The 19,480-nt window shown below is 42.6% G+C and overlaps 2 non-coding genes across 2 annotated transcripts; both read left to right on the top strand.

The window, feature by feature from the left end:
• Positions 1–503: 503 nt before the first annotated feature.
• On the top strand, positions 504–610 carry LOC112085665. The gene has a single exon (XR_002898965.1). It is a non-coding gene; the product is annotated as a small nucleolar RNA R71 (small nucleolar RNA).
• A 14,113-nt stretch (positions 611–14,723) lies between these two features.
• Positions 14,724–14,830, top strand: LOC112085526. The gene has a single exon (XR_002898830.1). It is a non-coding gene; the product is annotated as a small nucleolar RNA R71 (small nucleolar RNA).
• The last annotated feature ends 4,650 nt before the right edge of the window (positions 14,831–19,480 follow it).

The raw sequence follows: 19,480 nt of genomic DNA, 5'->3' as shown, positions 1-19,480 counted from the left end.
CTTGGAAGTTGCCTTGGAACTGATTCCTTTGAACAAAGCTTTGCTGACCTTGTTGGGGAGGGTATACCTGATCTTGGGGATTGGCTACATTGGTGCTTCTATAAGACAAGTTCTGGTTCTTGTTGAAGTTGTTGTAACCTTGAAACTTGTTCTGATTCCCTATGTAGTTCAGCTCCTCTTGTGTTAAACCTTCTTCATTGATGTTCTCAAATTCACCAACATAATGGATTGGTTTTTGAGAAACCATCTTCAGCTTGTCAAGTTCACTTCTCAGCTCGTGAACCTCTCTATTAAGCCTTTGCTCTGAGCTTGAACCCTCTGATCTGTTTGCTCTGTCATAGTCCTCACCATATGTGTCATTAGACATAGCTAGATTCTCCACAAGTTCCATAGCAGCTGTAATCTCTTTTGCCAAGAAATTACCATTGGAGGCTTTGTCTAGTTGGTTCTTGATTTTAGGTAGTGCTCCTCAATAGAGTGTGGAGAGTACAGAGGCTTCAGAAAACCCATGGTGTGGACACTGATTGATGTATGTCCTGAACCACTCCCATGCTTCTCCAAAAGTCTCATTGGAGTGCTGTGTGAAGCTAGAGATTTGGTTTCTTAGCTTGCTGTCCTGCTTGTGGAGAAGAACTTGGTGAGGAAAGCTTCTTTACATTGTTCCCAAGTCTGAATGCTCCCAACTGGTAGGTTCCTCTCCCATTGTCTTGCTTTGTCTCCCAGGCTGAAGGGAAACAACCTAAGCATAAAACCATCTTCTGAGGCTCCATTTATCTTGTTTAAGTTTCAGACCCTACCTAACTGATCAATATGGTCCAATGGTTCCTCCATTGGCAGTCCGTGAAACTTAGAGTTTTGGACCATATTAATCAGTGAAGCCTTGACCTCAAAATTATTGTTTTCCACAGGTGGACAAAGAATACCAGCTCTGATCTGGTGAGCATTGGCTGTATCATTGGCTCCCACATAGATTGGTTGCTGTCCTTGACGCCTTTGAGCCCTTTGGTGTTGCTGAGCATTGGCCTGGTGACTTTGTTGATTCTGGGGATGTTGTGCCTGGTTCTGCTGACCCTGAGCTTGTCCCTGGTGGACATTGGCCTGCTGATTCTGTACATTACCCTGCTGAACTCCTATACCAGCTCCTTGACCGTACCCTGGAGCCTGTTGCTATGCCTGAACCGGCTGCTCAATATCAACAACATGATGCTTTATATCAACAGTTGGATCTGTTTCCCTTGCGCGTCTATCTCTTCTTCTTCTTGGCACCAAGAGATTGATGTTGTCGTTCAGAGGAAATGGTGGAACACAACTGCTGGACCATGATCTGGTGTTCATACACCTGAAAACAAAGACAGAACTTGAAAGTAATTAGTAAACAAAAAGAAAGCACTTGATCTCAAGAAAGTATCTAAGACTAATGCTAGCACACTTTGGCAATGGCGCCAATTGATAACTAGAGGTTTTTAAGCTCTAAATGAGGGTTATCAATCCCTTAGCTGTTGCAGCATAAAGGGTTTATCAATCTAATGTGTGGTAGACACTAGAATGTATGACAATTTCTTAATCCAAGCAATATGATGAGTTTTGATTCAAACAAGTGATTAACTAAAGACTAAACAAGATTAATAAACTAGCAAATGATCTAAACAAGAAGCAAGCAGTAGCAAATGACAAGTGAATGAATATGAAATGATGGGAGCATGAGATTCCAGACATGATAGATGGCTAGGGTGCTTTGATGCTAAACTAGAAATGCTAATGACAATAATGAAACATGATTTAAATGATTTGGGATTCTAATCAAGCCTTAATCTTTCTCAAGCATCAAGACACAAATCAAGCTATTTCACATACCCAATCATCATTGGAGATCAAACAACATGACAGCATTAAGAATCAATCCCAAGTGATCATTTATGCAAATAACAAACATCATCATGGCATTAATGCATAAAACTCTAATATAGCTCTTTAAGGAATTTCATCAAACACTTGTGGTGCATGAAAAACCCAGATTCTAGATCAAAAGTGTTGTGCAAGGATCTAGCATAGAGACCAGCTATTTAGAAAGATGAAAACATGGATCTAGCCCTAACCACTCCTAATCTAGCACTTTAGCACCATAACCAACATATCTAGAATCTCATTAAGCAAACTACTCACTAATTATACTAATCTCTCTTAAACCTTTGCAAGTTGAGAAGATTGGCATGATTAATGATGAGAAATGGAGATGGAGAAGATGGATAATGATGGATTTGCAGCTTTAAACACAAAAGATCTTTGATTTCTCTTGATTAAGACTCACAAAAGAAGATATCTCTTACAAAAGGGAAGTCTTTTCACAAAAGAGGCAAAGATTTTGTAGAGAATAAAGCTTAGTTTTGGGAAAAAACCCTAAAAACTATTTATACTAAGGGTATTGGACCGGGTCAGCCCAGGACAAACTGGGTACTGACCCAGATTCAAATGGGCAGTGTGCTAAGTGTGCGACTTGTTCAAGTGGTTCCCATCTCGCAGGCCTGAGTCGCACAGCCATGAAACTAGTCTTGTGTGCCTAAACTTCTTCCAGCTTCAACCGCATGCTTATCTCGGTCTGTTCTGCGAATATCTGTGCTGCTCAGGTGATAACTTAGAGTTTTCAAGGCTCTAAATGAGGGGTTATCAATCCCTTTTGTCACTTTGCAGTACAAAGGGTATCAATCCATCATGTGTAGACACTAAGATACAGTATCAGTTCTTAATTCAAGCTAAATGAGTGAAGTTTTGATGATTAATGACAACTAAGAATGGAAAAACAAGGATTAAAGCTAATGATTAACTTAAACAAGCAAGTAAATGAGCTAAATGAGATGAGAATATATGTATGATGATGAGAAAGGTCTTAGACATGATAGTGGATTAGGGTGCCTTCAGTGATAAACTAGTGAGCTAATGAACCATATGATCAAGCAAACCATTCAACTTAAACATCATTAATTAAGTTAATCCTCTCACCTATGCCAAAACAGTTTCTAACCTAATCATCATTAGTGAAACATGAATCAACAAGCATTAAGAATCAGTTTAATCTGTCATTTAAGCATATAGACAATCATTCCCATGATGAATAACACTTAAACCTCTAACAACCTTGGTTCAGACATTTCATCAAACACTTTTGGTGCATGAAATGTCCAGAATCTAGACCACATATGATTTGTATGGATCTAGCATTAAGAACAGGTTGTAGAGAATGGAATATGCATGATCTAACCCCTAAGCTCACTAATCTACCACTTAAGCACCCTAATCTATATATCTAAGACCTTAATATGGAGATTACTCACTAATCATGATCAACACACTATATCCTTTGCAAGATGTGTTGTTAATCATGATTAGAAGTGTGATTTGATGATGAGAAATGATAGAACAAGATGGAAAACACTCTTCAAATCGATATTAAACTCAAAACAAGGTATTATCAAGTGGTTCTTTCACCAAAAAAGAAAAGGAGACTAAAGATAAGCTAAAGTTCTCTCCAAATTAGGTCTAAAAAGTATTTATAGTAGCCTTGGACGAACCGGGTCAGCCCGGAACAAACCGGGTACTGACCCGGCTTTGGTGGGTAAAGAAGAAGTTGCCACGGCGTGTGACCGTGTCAAGTCCTGTGTCTCTTGTTCTTGGATGAATCATGGTGCCACGGGCTCCCTCTGGCCGTGATGCATGACCGTGTCAAATGCCGAAGGATTGCACAACGTTGCCATGGTCAGGTTCAAGGTCGTGCTGCATGGCCGTGTCAAACGCCGAAGGATTGCATAAAGTTGCCACGGCCAAGTCTCAAGCCGTGGCGTGTGGCCGTGTCAAATCCCGAACGTCTGAAGGATCACAAGTTTTGTCTTGCCACGGTTAAGTGTAGACCGTGGCATTACCTCGTGGCAATTCCCAAATGCAAGTAAGATCATGCCGCGGCTAAGCCTATCTTGACATGGTCAACTGTAGACCGTGATGTGGAGACCGTGTCAAACCCCGAAGAAATGCAATCAAATGCCACGGTCAGATGTGGACCGTGGCCTTCCACCGTGCCATCTTTCCCTTACCATAATTTCAAGGCCTTAATGAGGGTTATCAATCTCGCAACATTCAGAGCTCCTCGGACCACTTCATATTCATGAGAGGGTAGCTTCCAGGGTACTGGTCCGAATGGTGTGATTCCAGTTTCAGTGGATAGAAGACTCAGACATCTTCAACTTTGGTGAAGGAACCTTCGGTGCTTGGGAATTGGAAGGTTTCCTGGAGGGCTCATCTTCATAATGCATTGACACGATCAGAAAGAGGCTTCTAGACATGTGTCCATTCCGGAAACGTTATCTTCTTTCTCATAGCTCCGACTTGAATGATCTCAGACGTTCTGGAAAGAGGACTTAAATATCTCGGATTCTGATGAAGGCCCTGTAAACTGGATCGGTCTGGAAGTGCACCGTCCTTCGCATTCTTCGGAGCTCATCAGGTCGGTCCAAAACGGCAGCGAGACAGGAGTTTCTTTCGACGAGCTTAACTCTCTGCTCACGCTTCCAAATCCTATGATTCCACCTGCTCTGGAACCATGATCCAATCTTCTCCAACTTTGATGAAGCACCCGACAGCTGAATCGGACCGGAAGGTTCCCCGGACAGGCGATTTCGGAAATGTGTCTGCACCCGGGAATTTTGGCCGAGAAACTTAACCAGTCGGTACGCGTTTTGGCCGAGGAATCCACCCGCGGTACATGCAAATTGCCGAGAAAAACCTTCCTGCGGTACGCGAGAATGGCCGAGAACCTCCAAAAATCCATTTACACCATCTTTCAAGTCCTGATCGCCATTCCTCTTCCTGGATCCATCTTTTCAACTCCAAATAGCTCTAAATGCACCTGATAAACACTCCAAACATGCAAAGACTCATTGGGACCTAATGCAACTCCTAAGTCCTAAAACAACCCCTAAAGACCTAAAATGCATGAAATAAGATATGATATGGAATGAAATATACAACCTAAATGATGCAAATTATGAACATATCAACTCCCCCACACTTGTCCTTTGCTTGTCCTCAAGCAAAAAGAGCAAATGAGAGAAAGAGGTTGGATGCATTGGGAGTTCATATTCCTTAATGAGAGAAGTGATCACAATGAGAATTAAAGTTCATGCTCAATTATGCAATGCAAAGCCATACTCAGATATATATCAACTCAACAAGGAATCTCCACAAGTTCTTCTCTCTCTCAACTCTTTCACATTCATTAAGCTTTTATCAGGTGAATCTAATGATGCAATGTTTAAACAAGCTGGCTTGGCTAGGGAGAGGCTATGAGATTAAAATGATCTCATCAGTGTTCAAGCGGGTTTAATGCAGCAAAGGGATCTCTCTATGAATGATCAAACTTTGGCAGAATGCTAAAGGTAAAAAGCAACCTATGCATACAAGGGCAAAGACTCATCACACCCCACACTCTACTCAAAGCTTTCTCACTTGCTCATTCTCTCAAGAACCTCACTTTTCACACTTATTTTCCTCTCACTAGGGGACTTACTTTTCATTTTCACTCTCAAGTCTTGGAGTTCCAACTTTACACAGCTCTTTTTTTCTTTTGCAACCTCTAGCCTCTTTTTTCTTTCTTTTCAAAACATTTGAGCTCTTTGGCTTCTTTTCTTTTCCTTTTACTTAGAGGCTAGACTCTTTCTTTTCAAGACACCAGAGCTCACTTTCTTTAACTTAAAACTCCAAGACTGATTCCTCTTTTTTCTTTCATTCCCCTAGCTATTTCCACTTTCTCTTTTCCACTCATCTCACCTTTTTCCACCAACAAGTCTTTTCCCCCACACTTATTCCTCGCCAACACTCTCAGTTCCTTGATGTTGGAACACAGCACTCAATGAGACCTGTCCTTGTCGCTCTAAACCTAACACTTTCTGCTAAGTTTGATCCAAGGTGGCCTTTCAATTCACACACAAACATTGGCTTGAAAGAAGGATGGGTTCAAGGTGAGGGAACTGATCTATGATGCGGATTCAGCTACTTGAGCTAAGGAAAAAGGGTGGTAAAAACAATGGTTCTAGCTCAAGTATGTATATCGGTATCCACAAGCTTTTTCAAACAATGCATCACAAGATATTTTCAAGTCAAGTTCAAGGTCCCCACTTAATTAGAGTTGAGTTCAATTCAAACTTGCTTCTCAGATTCAGATCATTTCAGACTTTGCAAGCACAGAAAAAGATTCACAAGCATATTCAGTTCAAGCTCTCAAGGTGATGTACTCTCTAGAAAACCTATCATTACTCCCTGCAAGATGCAACCTACATGAATATGCAACTAGACTCATTCCTAAAAATGAGAATGCAACTACATGATCATTTTTTTTTTGTGAAAATTTTTCAGAATTTTCAAATTTTGGTTTTTATATGCACTTAGATGAAACTACATGAATGTGCAACTAGAATGTGACTCAAGACTCAAAGTGTAAAATAAGAACAGAGAAAACATGATTAGTAAAAGATGAAACTCCTCCCCCACACTTAAATAACACAGTCCCTTGTTGTTATAAAAGCATGAGAAAGGAGTTAAAGCAAATCAAACAAGTAAAATGCAAAGAGTAAAAGAAAATCTACATGCATATGTACAGAGTTTGGAGTGTTTACCTCAATCGCTGAGGTCTGATCCCAGGTAGTGGGATGGGTTGGAGGTGGAGCAGGATGTAGTTGAGTATCTAGGTGGGCTGCTCTCAGGTGAGTCTGGTAGGAACGCTGTGGCCGGGTTGATCCAGTCTTCTTTTCCTGGTGGGAGCTCAATGTCCTGAGCTGCTGAGCTTTCTCCCACCTCTTCTCTTGTATCTCGTTTGGGTGAGGTGGCTGGAGCTGTGAGTTTCTTCACCTTCTTCCTTAGTTGCCTAACACAGTCAACTAGCTTGTGGATCGTTTTGTCTTGCCATTTGCACCATTTCTGAAGGCTGTTAACTCTTGAATACAGCTTCTTTGTGTGATACTCAGGTTCACCCCAAAAGTAAGGATCAAAATGGTACCGGCCTGCTCCCATTCTTCTTTCAAAATCTCTTGGCTCCTCATTCTCACAACCGGCAGCCCTAGCTGTGCTCTGCTCTTCAACTAGCTCTTTACCCTTGGATCCTGCTGTCCTCTTGCATTTGCGAATTGGAGGTTCAATGGCTGGGTTGTAAAGCTGATCCTTTAGAACAATAAAGGAGAAATTGTGCCTTTCTGTGAGAGTGGTGATGGCTGGGTGTGGCAACAGAACTTGGACCTTCTCATTTTGTAAAAGCTTGAAGCTGTACAAGAAGTTTTCACCATTGCTTTCTGTTAAAAACCCAACCTTGGTGAGGGTAGCTTCATCAATCAACTCAGGCTTGACCTCAACATCATCAAAAACAAAACCTCTTGCTTTCAGAATCTTTGTCACTAACCATCCATTGTGCAACTTAGTGAGCTTCTGCCTTTTACCCTCACTCCAAGCAATGTCTTTGTATATCAGCATATGGCGTGCCAAGAATGCACCACCAGAAGGGATGTAGTGTGGGAGATGAAATTCTCTCTTGCTCTTCAAATGACTGATGAGAGGATGCAGACCCATACCCAGTAGCTCCATGTCAGCTAGATGCACCACACCATCATTGTGTTTGGTAAAAAACATTTGGCAAAGTACTTTGTGAGCATAGCGGATGGCTGGGTTTCTTATCCATGAACTCTTGCATCTTCCTCCCCTGAATCTCCCAAAAGCAATTGTATCCCACAGGTCAGTAATCATGTGATCAGGGTATGTGAACTTCAATATCTCATCCTGTGCAGGTCTTGAAAAGGCAAAGATCTCATCTAGTTCCTTGAAGCTTACATGGTATTGTGTACCATTGAGTGTGAACTCTATGTGTCCAAGACCATTTCCCTCCATGATCCTCTGATCTCTTGGGCCATATCCACAAACTTCAAGGGATGCAAGGAACTCTTGTGTTACTCCATCATGAGCCACATCTTTCTTCTCAAAGAATCCACCAAATCCCATGTTGTTAAAAATGAGCTGAACCTCTTCAAGAAGCCCCATCTTTTTCAGCAGCTCCATATCAGGGAACTTGGTTTGCAGCACCTTTACATCCTTGAACATAGCAAAGTAGTCATCAAAAGTTGGTTCTTTGTCTTCAGGTTCTGGTTTTGTCATTGCTTTCTTAACCGGCTGCAATGCTACTTCAGGATCACTCTCTGTTTCTTCTTCATCCTCAGCCAAAGCCACCTCTTTTCCTTTCCTTTGAACAGCTCCAACAAGCGCCAGTTCTTTACCAGAACTCCTTGAAGTAGAAGCTTTGGTTTTCTTTGGTGCAGCCACATTCTTTGCTTTCTTCTCAGCTGGATTCTTTGGCTTTCTCTGTTTCTTCTGTTTCTTGAAAACTTTATTCCCAAAAGGTATAATCTGATCCTCTGAAGCCCCAGCTTTCTCTTTTTTCGATTTCTCCATGGCCGCTGTTCTTTTTGTTCCTCCCATCCTGCATTTTCTCAAACAACTGTGAGCACCAAAACAAGAGAACAACAAAAGTTTTCCAAAAATTCACCAAGTTCAGGGGTGGTACAGATCGATTTCACTAGAAGAGAATGTGTCTTAAGTTGGTTAAAAACTCAATAAACTCAAAGCAATGGCAAGAAGCAATGCACACAAAGAGTTCAGCTTGAGACACAATTTCTAAAAAAAAATCGAAATATTTGATGAATTTCAAAGAAATTTCCCAAAAAATCCAAGAACAGGTCATTCTCAAGCATGATCCATGCATTTCCTATCCATTCTACTTGCACAACATTCACAAAATGATTCCAAGGTATCAAGAGGCCTATTAAAATCGATTCCATGTGTTTCTTGATCATGAACAGTACATTAAGACATGGAAAATGTGAGTTTTAACAGACTAAAATACCTTGGAATCTTCAAGTTTCGAGTGAAAAACGAATGTGCAGCAAGAAACTAGACAGGAGTACGAGTTCAATGCAGTTGGAATTCGTCAATTTGGTTCAAGAACGAGAGAGATAGGCAAACTCGTGTGAGGAAGAAGACCAGGTGGGGAACAGCTGTAAAGGGCGCGTCTTTGACCGGTCAACGTCCATACGGTCAAGATTTTTCAAAATTTTTGCCGCGCCTTCGTTGACCATGGCACGTGACCGTGTCAAACGCCGAGGGTTTGTGCTTTCTCTGCCGCGGCCTGGAGCGTTCCGTGTCATCTGACCGTGGCAAACCCCAAATGATCGATTCTTTTACAACATGTGCCACGGTCAAGTCTTCTCCCCATGGCAAACTCACCGTGGCAAGCACCGAACCTTGGTCCATTCATCTTTTTCCTTGCCACGGCCATGTCTTCTCTTCGTGTCTCTTGATCGTGTCACACGCCGAGCCTTTGTTCATTCCTCTTTGCTTTGCCACGGTCGTCTTCTTCCCGTGTCTCTTAACCGCGGCAAACCCCGAATGGTTGCTTCTTTTGCCACGGCCACGCCTAAGACCGTGATTCCTCTCCTGTGGCTTAGCTAAAAAGCTTGCCACGCCTTGTTATCTGACCGTGGCCGGTGACCATGCTCAAAACCTAGCATAAGCTTTTGCCCACTCCCTTATTCCTTTTCATCTTGCATTCACTTTCCAAGGGTTCAAACTCAAACTTGTAACCTGTAGACACTAAACAAACCCATCAAAACATCCTAAAACATAAAAAAAAAAAGAAATCAAAAGATTAAAAGCATATTTACAAAAGATAAGCTTGGGGTGTCTCCCAAGAGCACTTTGTTTAAAGTCTCTAAGTTTGACTTTGGAAACCTGTTTAACAGGCTGGTGGTGGATCAAGAAGGGGAACTGATATGGCTTCCTCCTTCCTTTGTGAGACCAGGTAGTGTTTGATTCTTTGGCCATTTACCACAAACTCTTGGCCATTCTTGCCTTCTAACACAACAGCTCCATATGGCCTGACCTCAAGAACCTTAAAGGGACCAAACCATCTAGACTTAAGTTTTCCAGGAAACAACTTAAGCCTAGAGTTGAACAGCAACACTAGATCACCATCCTTGAACTCTCTTTTCAGAATCTTTTGGTCATGCAGAGCCTTGGTCTTCTATTTATAAATCTTGGAGCTCTCAAAAGCCCCAAGCCTGATCTCTTCAAGCTTTCCTCTTGAGCTGTCTTGATATCAAAGTTCAGCAACTTTACAGCCCACAAAGCCTTGTACTCCAGCTCAACAGGAAGGTGGCAGCTCTTCCCATATAGCAGATTGAAAGGTGATGTTCCAACTGGAGTTTTAAAGGCAGTTCTATAAGCCCACAATGCATCATCTAGCCTTTTGCTCCAATCTTTTCTGCTTGAGCTAACAGTCCTCTCAAGAATGGCCTTAATCTGTCTATTAGACACTTCAACCTGGCCACTAGTTTGGAGATGATAAGGAGTAGCTACCTTGTGTTTCACTCCATGCTTTCTCAGTAATCCCTCCAAAGTCTTGTTCACAAAATGAGATCCTCCATCAGAAATGACAACCCTTGGTACTTCAAATCTTGGGAAGATAATGTTCTTGAACAACTTCACTACTACTTTGGAATCATTGGTAGGGGAAGCAATGGCCTCAACCCATTTGGACACATAGTCCACAGCAACTAGTATATACTGATTCCCATGAGATGAAATGAATGGCTCCATATAGTCAATTCCCCAGCAATCAAAGATCTCAACCTCAAGTATTGGGTTTTGAGGCATCTCACTCCTCTTTGAAATGTTCCCATGCCTCTGACAGGCATCACATGATGAAACAACTAGCTGGGCATCTTTGAACATTGTGGGCCACCAAAACCCACTCTGAATGTGACCTCCAAAAGCTGAACCATGACACTCTTGCAACACAGGTTGCATCTCCTCCTCAGCAAGACACCTTCTATACAGTTGATCTTTGTTCATGACATACAAGTAGGGCTCATCCCAATGGTATCTTTGGACATCTTTGAAGAACTTCTTCCTGTGGTAAGCATCAAGTTCAGGTGGTTCCACTCCACAAGCAAGAAAGTTCACAATATCAGCAAACCAGGACATTCTCTTTTCTTGGATGCTATCCACTTTTTCAAACTCCAAATAAGAATGGAGCACCATCAGTGATTCCTCAGGAAGATTGTCATTAAGAGGGACTTCAGAGTCTATTCTCAACCTAGAGAGATGGTCTGCAGCTCCATTCTTTATACCTTTTTTGTCCCGTACTTCCATATCAAACTCCTGAAGTAGAAGAACTTATCTCAATAGTCTTGGCTTAGCATCTTTCTTGGTCATCAGATACCTGAGGGCTGCATGATCAGTATATACAATGACTTTTGATCCCACCAGGTAGCTTCTGAATTTATCAAAGGCAAAGACTATTGCCAATATTTCTTTCTCAGTGGTAGCATACTTCTCTTGGGCAGAGTCAAGTGTTCTACTGGCATAGTAGATGATATGGAGCTTCTTATCTTTCCTCTGGCCAAGTACAGCCCCAACTGCAAAATCAGATGCATCTGTCATAACCTCAAAAGGAAGAGACCAGTCTGGGGCTTGGACAATTGGTGCACTGACTAATGCATCCTTGATCATCTTGAAGGCCTCTTCACACTCAGCATCAAAGATGAAATCAACTTCTTTACACAACAGCCTTGTCAAGGGCATGGCTATTCTTGAGAAGTCTTTGATAAATCTTCTGTAAAACCCTGCATGCCCAAGGAAACTCCTTATCCCTTTGACTGAAGTGGGAGTTTGCAGATTCACCATCACTTCCACCTTTGATCTGTCAACCTCTATGCCCTTCTCAGATATCTTATGCCCAAGTACAATTCCTTCCTGCACCATGAAGTGGCATTTCTCCCAATTCAACACCAAGTTATGCTGCTCAAATCTCTCCAATACCTATGACAAATTAGAGAGGCAATCCGAGAAGGAGGAGCCATAGACACTAAAGTCATCCATGAACACCTCCACCTTCTCTTCAATAATGTCAGATAATATATGCATCATGCAACGTTGAAATGTGGCAGGGGCATTACAGAGACCAAAAGGCATTCGCCTGTATGCAAATGTGCCATAAGGGCGAGTGAATGTTGTTTTCTCTTGATCTCGGGGATCTATGGGGATTTGAAAGAACCCCGAATACCCATCAAGAAAACAAAAGAAGGGGTGGTTTGCAAGCCTCTCTAACATCTGATCAATGAAAGGCAAAGGAAAATGATCCTTCCTAGAGGCTGCATTGAGCTTTCTATAGTCTATACACATTCTGTGTCTTGTTACAGTCCTAGTAGCTATCAGCTCATCCTTCTCGTTTTTAACCACTGTGATCCCACCCTTCTTGGGCACAACATGAACGAAGATACCCATCTTGAGTCAGAGATTGGGTAAATTATCTCTGCCTCAAGAAGCTTGAGTATCTCCTTCTTAACCACCTCCTTAAGGTTTGGGTTAAGACGTCGTTGATGCTCAATAGAGGACATAGATTGGTCCTCTAGGTGTATCCTGTGGGTGCAAATGTCAGGAGAGATCCCTCTAATATCAGCCAAAGAGTATCCTATGGCTCTCCTGAACTTTCTTATCTCACTAAGCAATGCACTCTCTTGATGCTCTAATAAGCTATCATTGATGATTACTGGATATGTGGAGTTTAAGCCTAAGAATGCATACCTGAGCCCTGTTGGTAGAGGCTTGAGCTCAACAGGGGGTGCATCAGCCTCATTCCAATCCTTGTCCAAGCTGCATTGGCTGGTGTCTACTTTTTTGATAACCAAGACCTCAGACCCACTTTGTTCCAGTTCCAAAAACTTTGTCTCAGGACCAAGTTCTCTAGCATTGTCCAAATACAACGTGTACCCCTCACTTTCTTCTGCTAAGAGCCCATTGTCTCCTTGTTCTTGAGTTAGAGTAGCTTGAAGAGGATCCTCAGTGTTCAGCTCCTCAAGCAACTCATCAGCCAACTGATCCATTGTTTCCACATAGAAGCATTGACCCTCAATGGTGGGTTTCTTCATCATCTCATTCACATCAAACTTGAGCTTCTCAGACCCAAGTTGAAGCTCTATTATCCCACCTCTCACGTCAATAATAGCTCCTACTGTGGCCAGGAATGGCCTGCCCAAGATAAGAGGATCAACTGGTTCCTCATCCATTTCCAGCACAACAAAATCAGTTGGAACCTCAAAACCACCAATCTTGACAGGTAGATCTTCCAACATACCAACAGGCAATCTAACTGATCTATCTGCAAGGATAAGAGAGATCCTTGCTGGTTTGAAGACTCTAAACCCCAGCTTCTTTGCTATGGAGAATGGCATCAAGCTGACTGACGCTCCCAGATCACAAAGACATCCAGAGAATAGAAGAGGTCCAATGGCACAAGGGAGTGTGAAACTCCTTGGATCAGTCAACTTCCTTGGAATGGACTTCTTCTGAATGATAGCACTGCATTCATGACTTAGTAACACCATGCCTTGAAGCTCTTTAGTCTTGTTCAGAATGGCATCCTTCAAAAACTTACCCATCTTTGGCATCATTAGGAATGCATCAATGAGAGGCATAGTGAGTGGTGTCTCATTGAGTGCCTTCTCAAATACAGCTCTTGCCTTGTCCACAAGTTGCTTCTTAAATCTCCCTGGAAATGGGAGCTTGGGTTGGTATGGAGGTGGTGGCACATATACCTTTTCTGGTTCAGGTTCCTTTGCTACCTCTTTACCCTTTTCTTTTTTTGGTTTCTCAGCAACTTGATCATCTTTTAAGGCTGCCTCCCCCTCAATTTGATCATTGTCCTCAATGATCACATTGTTGTTCTCAATACCAGGTAGCTCCTTTCCACTCCTCAGTGTAATGGCTTTAGCATATTCCTTGGGGTTGGGTTCAGGTTTTCCAGGTAGGTGACCTTGGTTCCTTGAGCTTGAAGCCTGGTTTTGCTTCAATTCCTTGATTTCCTGCTGCATGGCTGCATTCTGGCTTGCAAATATCTGTTGACCCTGAAGCAGTTGTTGCAGAATCTCAACCATATCTGAACCCATCTGTGGCTGCTGTTGAACCGTTGGTGGCTGAAACTGTTGTTGAACCGGCGCCTGCTGTTGGAACTGTGGTGGACCAAACCCTGGTGGTACTTTTTGCTGCTGTAACTGAAACCAGTACCCTGAAATGGTTGTTGTTGCTGACCAAAACCCTGATTCTGAGCAAACTGATTCTTGGGTTGGAATGACCCTTGAAAGTTTTTCTTGGGAACAAAGTTGTTTGGAGCTTGAGAATTGGGATAGACCTGGTCTTGTGGGTTAGCTACATTGGGATTCCTGTAAGAGAGGTTCTGATTTGCATTGCCATACTGATATCTCTGGAACCTCTGATTCCCAATGTAGTTAAGCTCCTCCTGGGTTAGGCCTTCTTCACTTATGTTCTCAAAGATCTGAGAAGGTTCCTCATACTCTCCTACAAAGTGCATTGGCTTTTGAGTGGTGAATTTCAACTTGTCCAATTCACTTCTCAATTCCTTAACTTCTCTAGTGAGCCTCTGTTCTGAGCTTGAACCTTCAGATCTATTTGATCTGTCGTAGTCTTCACCATAAGTGTCATTGCTCATTGCTAAGTTCTCCATTAGCTCTAAAGCAGCATGAATCTCCTTACCCAGAAAGTTCCCATTGGAAACAGTATACAGCTGGTTTCTAATCGTGGGAAGAGCTCCTCTATAAAGTGTGCTGAGAAGAGAAGCTTCACTAAACCCATGATGTGGGCATTGGTTGGTGTAGCTCCTGAATCTCTCATATGCTTCACCAAAACTCTCATTGCTGTGCTGAGTAAAGCTAGAGATTTGGTTTCTCAGTTTTGCAGTTCTGGAGGTGGAGAAGAACTTACATAGAAAGGCCTGCTTGCATTGCTCCCAGGTTTGAATGGAACCTCTTGGAAGATTCTTCTCCCATTGGTGAGCTTTGTCACCAAGACTGAAGGGAAATAATCTTAGCTTGAAACTGTCTTCAGAAACTCCATTTATCTTTGTCAGGTCACACACTTTATCAAATTGATCCAAGTGTTCCAAGGGATCTTCTATTGCTAATCCATGGAACTTTGAGTTCTGGACCATATTCAACAAGGATGCCTTCACTTCAAAGTTGTTGTTTTGCACAGGTGGTGCCTGAATTCCAGCTCCATACTGATGAGCATTTGCCCTGTCATTCTCTCCAACATAGACATGTGGTTGCTCATATCTCCTTTGCTGGTGTTGGAAGGGCTGATGTTGGTGGTGCACCTGTTGTCTTTGCTGTACATTGGCCTGATGTCTCTGTTGATGAGCTGGAGCTTGTCCCTGGTGGACATAAGCTTGCTGTTGATGCACTTGTTCCTGATGAACATTACCCTGCTGTAACCCTTGACCAACTCCATTACCAGCTCCATTACCCTGAGCATGTTGCTCCTGAACCGGTTGTTCTATGTCCACCACATGCTCTCTTTGGTCTTCCATATCAGCCTGATCAATCTGTCTGCCACGCCTGTCCCTTCTCCTCCTTGGTACCAAAAGATTAATGTTGTCGTTTAAGGGGAAAGGTGGACCACAGCTTCTTGATCTGGACCTGGTGTTCATGCACCTGAAATTCACAACCAGAACTTGAAAGAAATTAGAAAACACAAAAAAAAATGCTTGATCTCAAGAAATGACACAATCTCAATGCTATCACACTTTGGCAAAGGCGCCAATTGATAACTTAGAGTTTTCAAGGCTCTAAATGAGGGGTTATCAATCCCTTTTGTCACTTTGCAGTACAAAGGGTATCAATCCATCATGTGTAGACACTAAGATACAGTATCAGTTCTTAATTCAAGCCAAATGAGTGAAGTTTTGATGATTAATGACAACTAAGAATGGAAAAACAAGGATTAAAGCTAATGATCAACTTAAACAAGCAAGTAAATGAGCTAAATGAGATGAGAATGTATGTATGATGATGAGAAAGTTCTTAGACATGATAGTGGATTAGGGTGCCTTCAGTGATAAACTAGTGAGCTAATGAACCATATGATCAAGCAAACCATTCAACTTAAACATCATTAATTAAGTTAAATCCTCTCATGACGGTATCAACTCCTATGCCAAAACAGTTTCTAACCTAATCATTATTAGTGAAACATGAATCAACAAGCATTAAGAATCAGTTTAATCTGTCATTTAAGCATATAGACAATCATTCCCATGAGGAATAACACTTAAACCTCTAACAACCTTGGTTCTGACATTTCATCAAACACTTTTGGTGCATGAAATGTCCAGAATCTAGACCACATATGATTTGTATGGATCTAGCATTAAGAACAGGTTGTAGAGAATGGAATATGCATGATCTAACCCCTAAGCTCACTAATCTACCACTTAAGCACCCTAATCTACATATCTAAGACCTTAATATGGAGATTACTCACTAATCATGATCAACACACTATATCCTTTGCAAGATGTGTTGTTAATCATGATTAGAAGTGTGATTTGATGATGAGAAATGATAGAACAAGATGGAAAACACTCTTCAAATCGATATTAAACTCAAAACAAGGTATTATCAAGTGGTTCTTTCACCAAAAAGGAAAAGGAGACTAAAGATAAGCTAAAGTTCTCTCCAAATTAGGTCTAAAAAGTATTTATAGTAGCCTTGGACGAACCGGGTCAGCCCAGAACAAACCGGGTACTGACCCGGCTTTGGTGGGTAAAGAAGAAGTTGCCACGGACTAGTAGGTTTTGGTCAAGCCGTGGCGTGTGACCGTGTCAAGTCCTGTATCTCTTGTTCTTGGATGAATCATGGTGCCACGGGCTCCCTCTGGCCGTGTCAAATGCCGAAGGATTGCACAACGTTGCCACGGTCAGGTTCAAGGTCGTGCTGCATGGCCGTGTCAAACGCCGAAGGATTGCATAAAGTTGCCACGGCCAAGTCTCAAGCCGTGGCGTGTGGCCGTGTCAAATCCCGAACGCCTGAAGGATCACAAGTTTTTTCTTGCCACGGTCAAGTGTAGACCATGGCATTACCTCGTGGCAATTCCCGAATGCAAGTAAGATCAAGCCGCGGCTAAGCCTATCTTGACATGGTCAACTGTAGACCGTGATGTGGAGACCGTGTCAAACCCCGAAGAAATGTAATCAAATGCCACGGTCAGATGTGGACCGTGGCCTTCCACCGTGCCATCTTTCCCTTACCATAATTTCAAGGCCTTAATGAGGGTTATCAATCTCGCAACATTCAGGGCTCCTCGGACCACTTCACATTCATGAGAGGGTAGCTTCCAGGGTACTGGTCCGATTGGTGTGATTCCAGTTTCAGTGGATAGAAGACTCAGACATCTTCAACTTTGGTGAAGGAACCTTCGGTGCTTGGGAAGTGGAAGGTTTCTTGGAGGGCTCATCTTCGCAGTGCATTGACACGATCAGAAAGAGGCTTCTAGACATGTGTCCATTCCGGAAACGTTATCTTCTTGCTCATAGCTTCGAATTGAATGATCTCAGACGTTATGGAAAGAGAACTCAAATATCTCGGATTCTGATGAAGGCCCTGTAAACTGGATCAGTCTGGAAGTGCACCGTCCTTTGCATTTTTCGGAGCTCATCGGGTCGGTCCAAAATGGCAGCGAGACAGGAGTTTCTTCCGACGAGCTTAACTCTCTGCTCACGCCTCCAAATCCTATGATTCCACCTGCTCTGGAACCATGATCTAATCTTCTCCAACTTTGATGAAGCACCGGACAGCTGAATCAGACCGGAAGGTTCCCCGTACAGGCGATTTCAGAAATGTGTCCGCACCCGGGAATTTTGGCCGAGAAACTTAACCAGCCGGTACGCGTTTTGGCCGAGGAATCCACCGGCGGTACATGCAAATTGCCGAGAAAAACCTTCCTGCGGTACGCGAGAATGGCTGAGAACCTCCAAAAACTCATTTACACCATCTTTCAAGCCCTGATCGCCATTCCACTTCCTGCATCCACCTTTTCAACTTCAAATAGCTCCAAATGTACCTGATAAACACTCCAAATTTGCAAAGACTCATTGGGACCTAATGCAACTCCTAATTCCTAAAACAACCCCTAAAGACCTAAAATGCATGAAATAAGATATGATTTGGAATAAAATATACAACCTAAATGATGCAAATTATGAACATATCATCAGGTCTTCTCCTCTTCAACTCGCACAACCAATACGCATTCTGGAGAAGATATGTGTTCGAGTTGGTCTCCTTCAGTCCCAAGTCGCAGGCCCAACTCAGTCTGATCCACGAACACATGTGCTACTCGGTTTCATCTAGGCCAACACGCATGACCAAGTCGCACAGCTTGTAGACTTAGAATATTCTCAGCTCGGAAATCTTTACACATGCTCAGAGTTGCCTTAGCCACATATCTCCACTCGCAGCTCATTTCCAGAATTCAATCTCTAAGTGCTGCGAGTTAACCAAGTCGCAGAACCATCTCGCACAATCCAAGTCTCCTCGGACCATTTCGCATTCGGGGGAGCCTAACTTCCAGGATATGGATCCAAACGGCTTTATTCAAACTTCAGTTGATAGAGCACTCAAATATCTCGAACTTTGGTGAAGAACCCTTTAGCGCTTGGGAAGTGGAAGGTTCCATGGACGGCTCATCTCTGAAGTTCATTGAAATTATCAAAAAGAAGCTCTCGGACCAGTGTTTACTCCGGAGACGGTATCTATCAGCACATATCTCCAAACTGTATGATCTCATATGTTCTGGAAATAAAACTCAAAGACCTTGAATCTTGATAAAGGCGCAGGCAACTGAATCCCATGCATTCTTTGTGACTCATCGGATCGGTCTTGAAATTGTAGCGAGACAGGTGTGTCTACCAGTTAGATTAACTCTTAGCTCACGACTCCAAATCCAATTATTCCACCTGTTCTGGATCCTTGACATGATCATCTCCAACTTTTCTGACGGCCCTGTAAGCTGAATCAAACGTTAAGACTCCCCGGACAAGCAATCTTTCAGACTTATCGGATTGCTCCGGAATGAATGTGAGACAGGTGAGCTTAACTCTCATCTCACGACCCCAAATCCAATGATTCCACCTGTTCTGAAATCTAGACTCAATTATCTTGGTCTTTTCTGAAGATCCCAGAGGTTGAATCGGGCGGCAAGACCTTCCGGTAACGTGATTTTGGAGATGTATCTGCACCCGAGATTTTTGGCTGAGAAACTTGAACAACCAGTACGTGTTTTGGCCGAGAGATCTATCCGCATGATGGATTTTAGCCGAGAATCTTCGACCATCAGTACAGCATTTTGCCGAGAAACTCAAAATTGCTCCTCTACACCATTTTTGATCATTTCAACTCCATTTCTTCATCTGAATCACATTCTCCACTCCAAATAAGCTCCATAAGCACCTGTTTAACACTCCAAACCATGCAAAACTCTTTTGGACCTAATGCAATCTCTAAAGTCCTAAAACAATGCCTAAAGACCTAAAATGTATGCAAATGAG

Source organism: Eutrema salsugineum, unplaced genomic scaffold (assembly GCF_000478725.1).
Source record: "Eutrema salsugineum unplaced genomic scaffold, Eutsalg1_0 scaffold_3, whole genome shotgun sequence".
NCBI classification, from domain to species: domain Eukaryota; kingdom Viridiplantae; phylum Streptophyta; class Magnoliopsida; order Brassicales; family Brassicaceae; genus Eutrema; species Eutrema salsugineum.
This window is presented reverse-complemented; position numbering and strand designations above follow the sequence as displayed.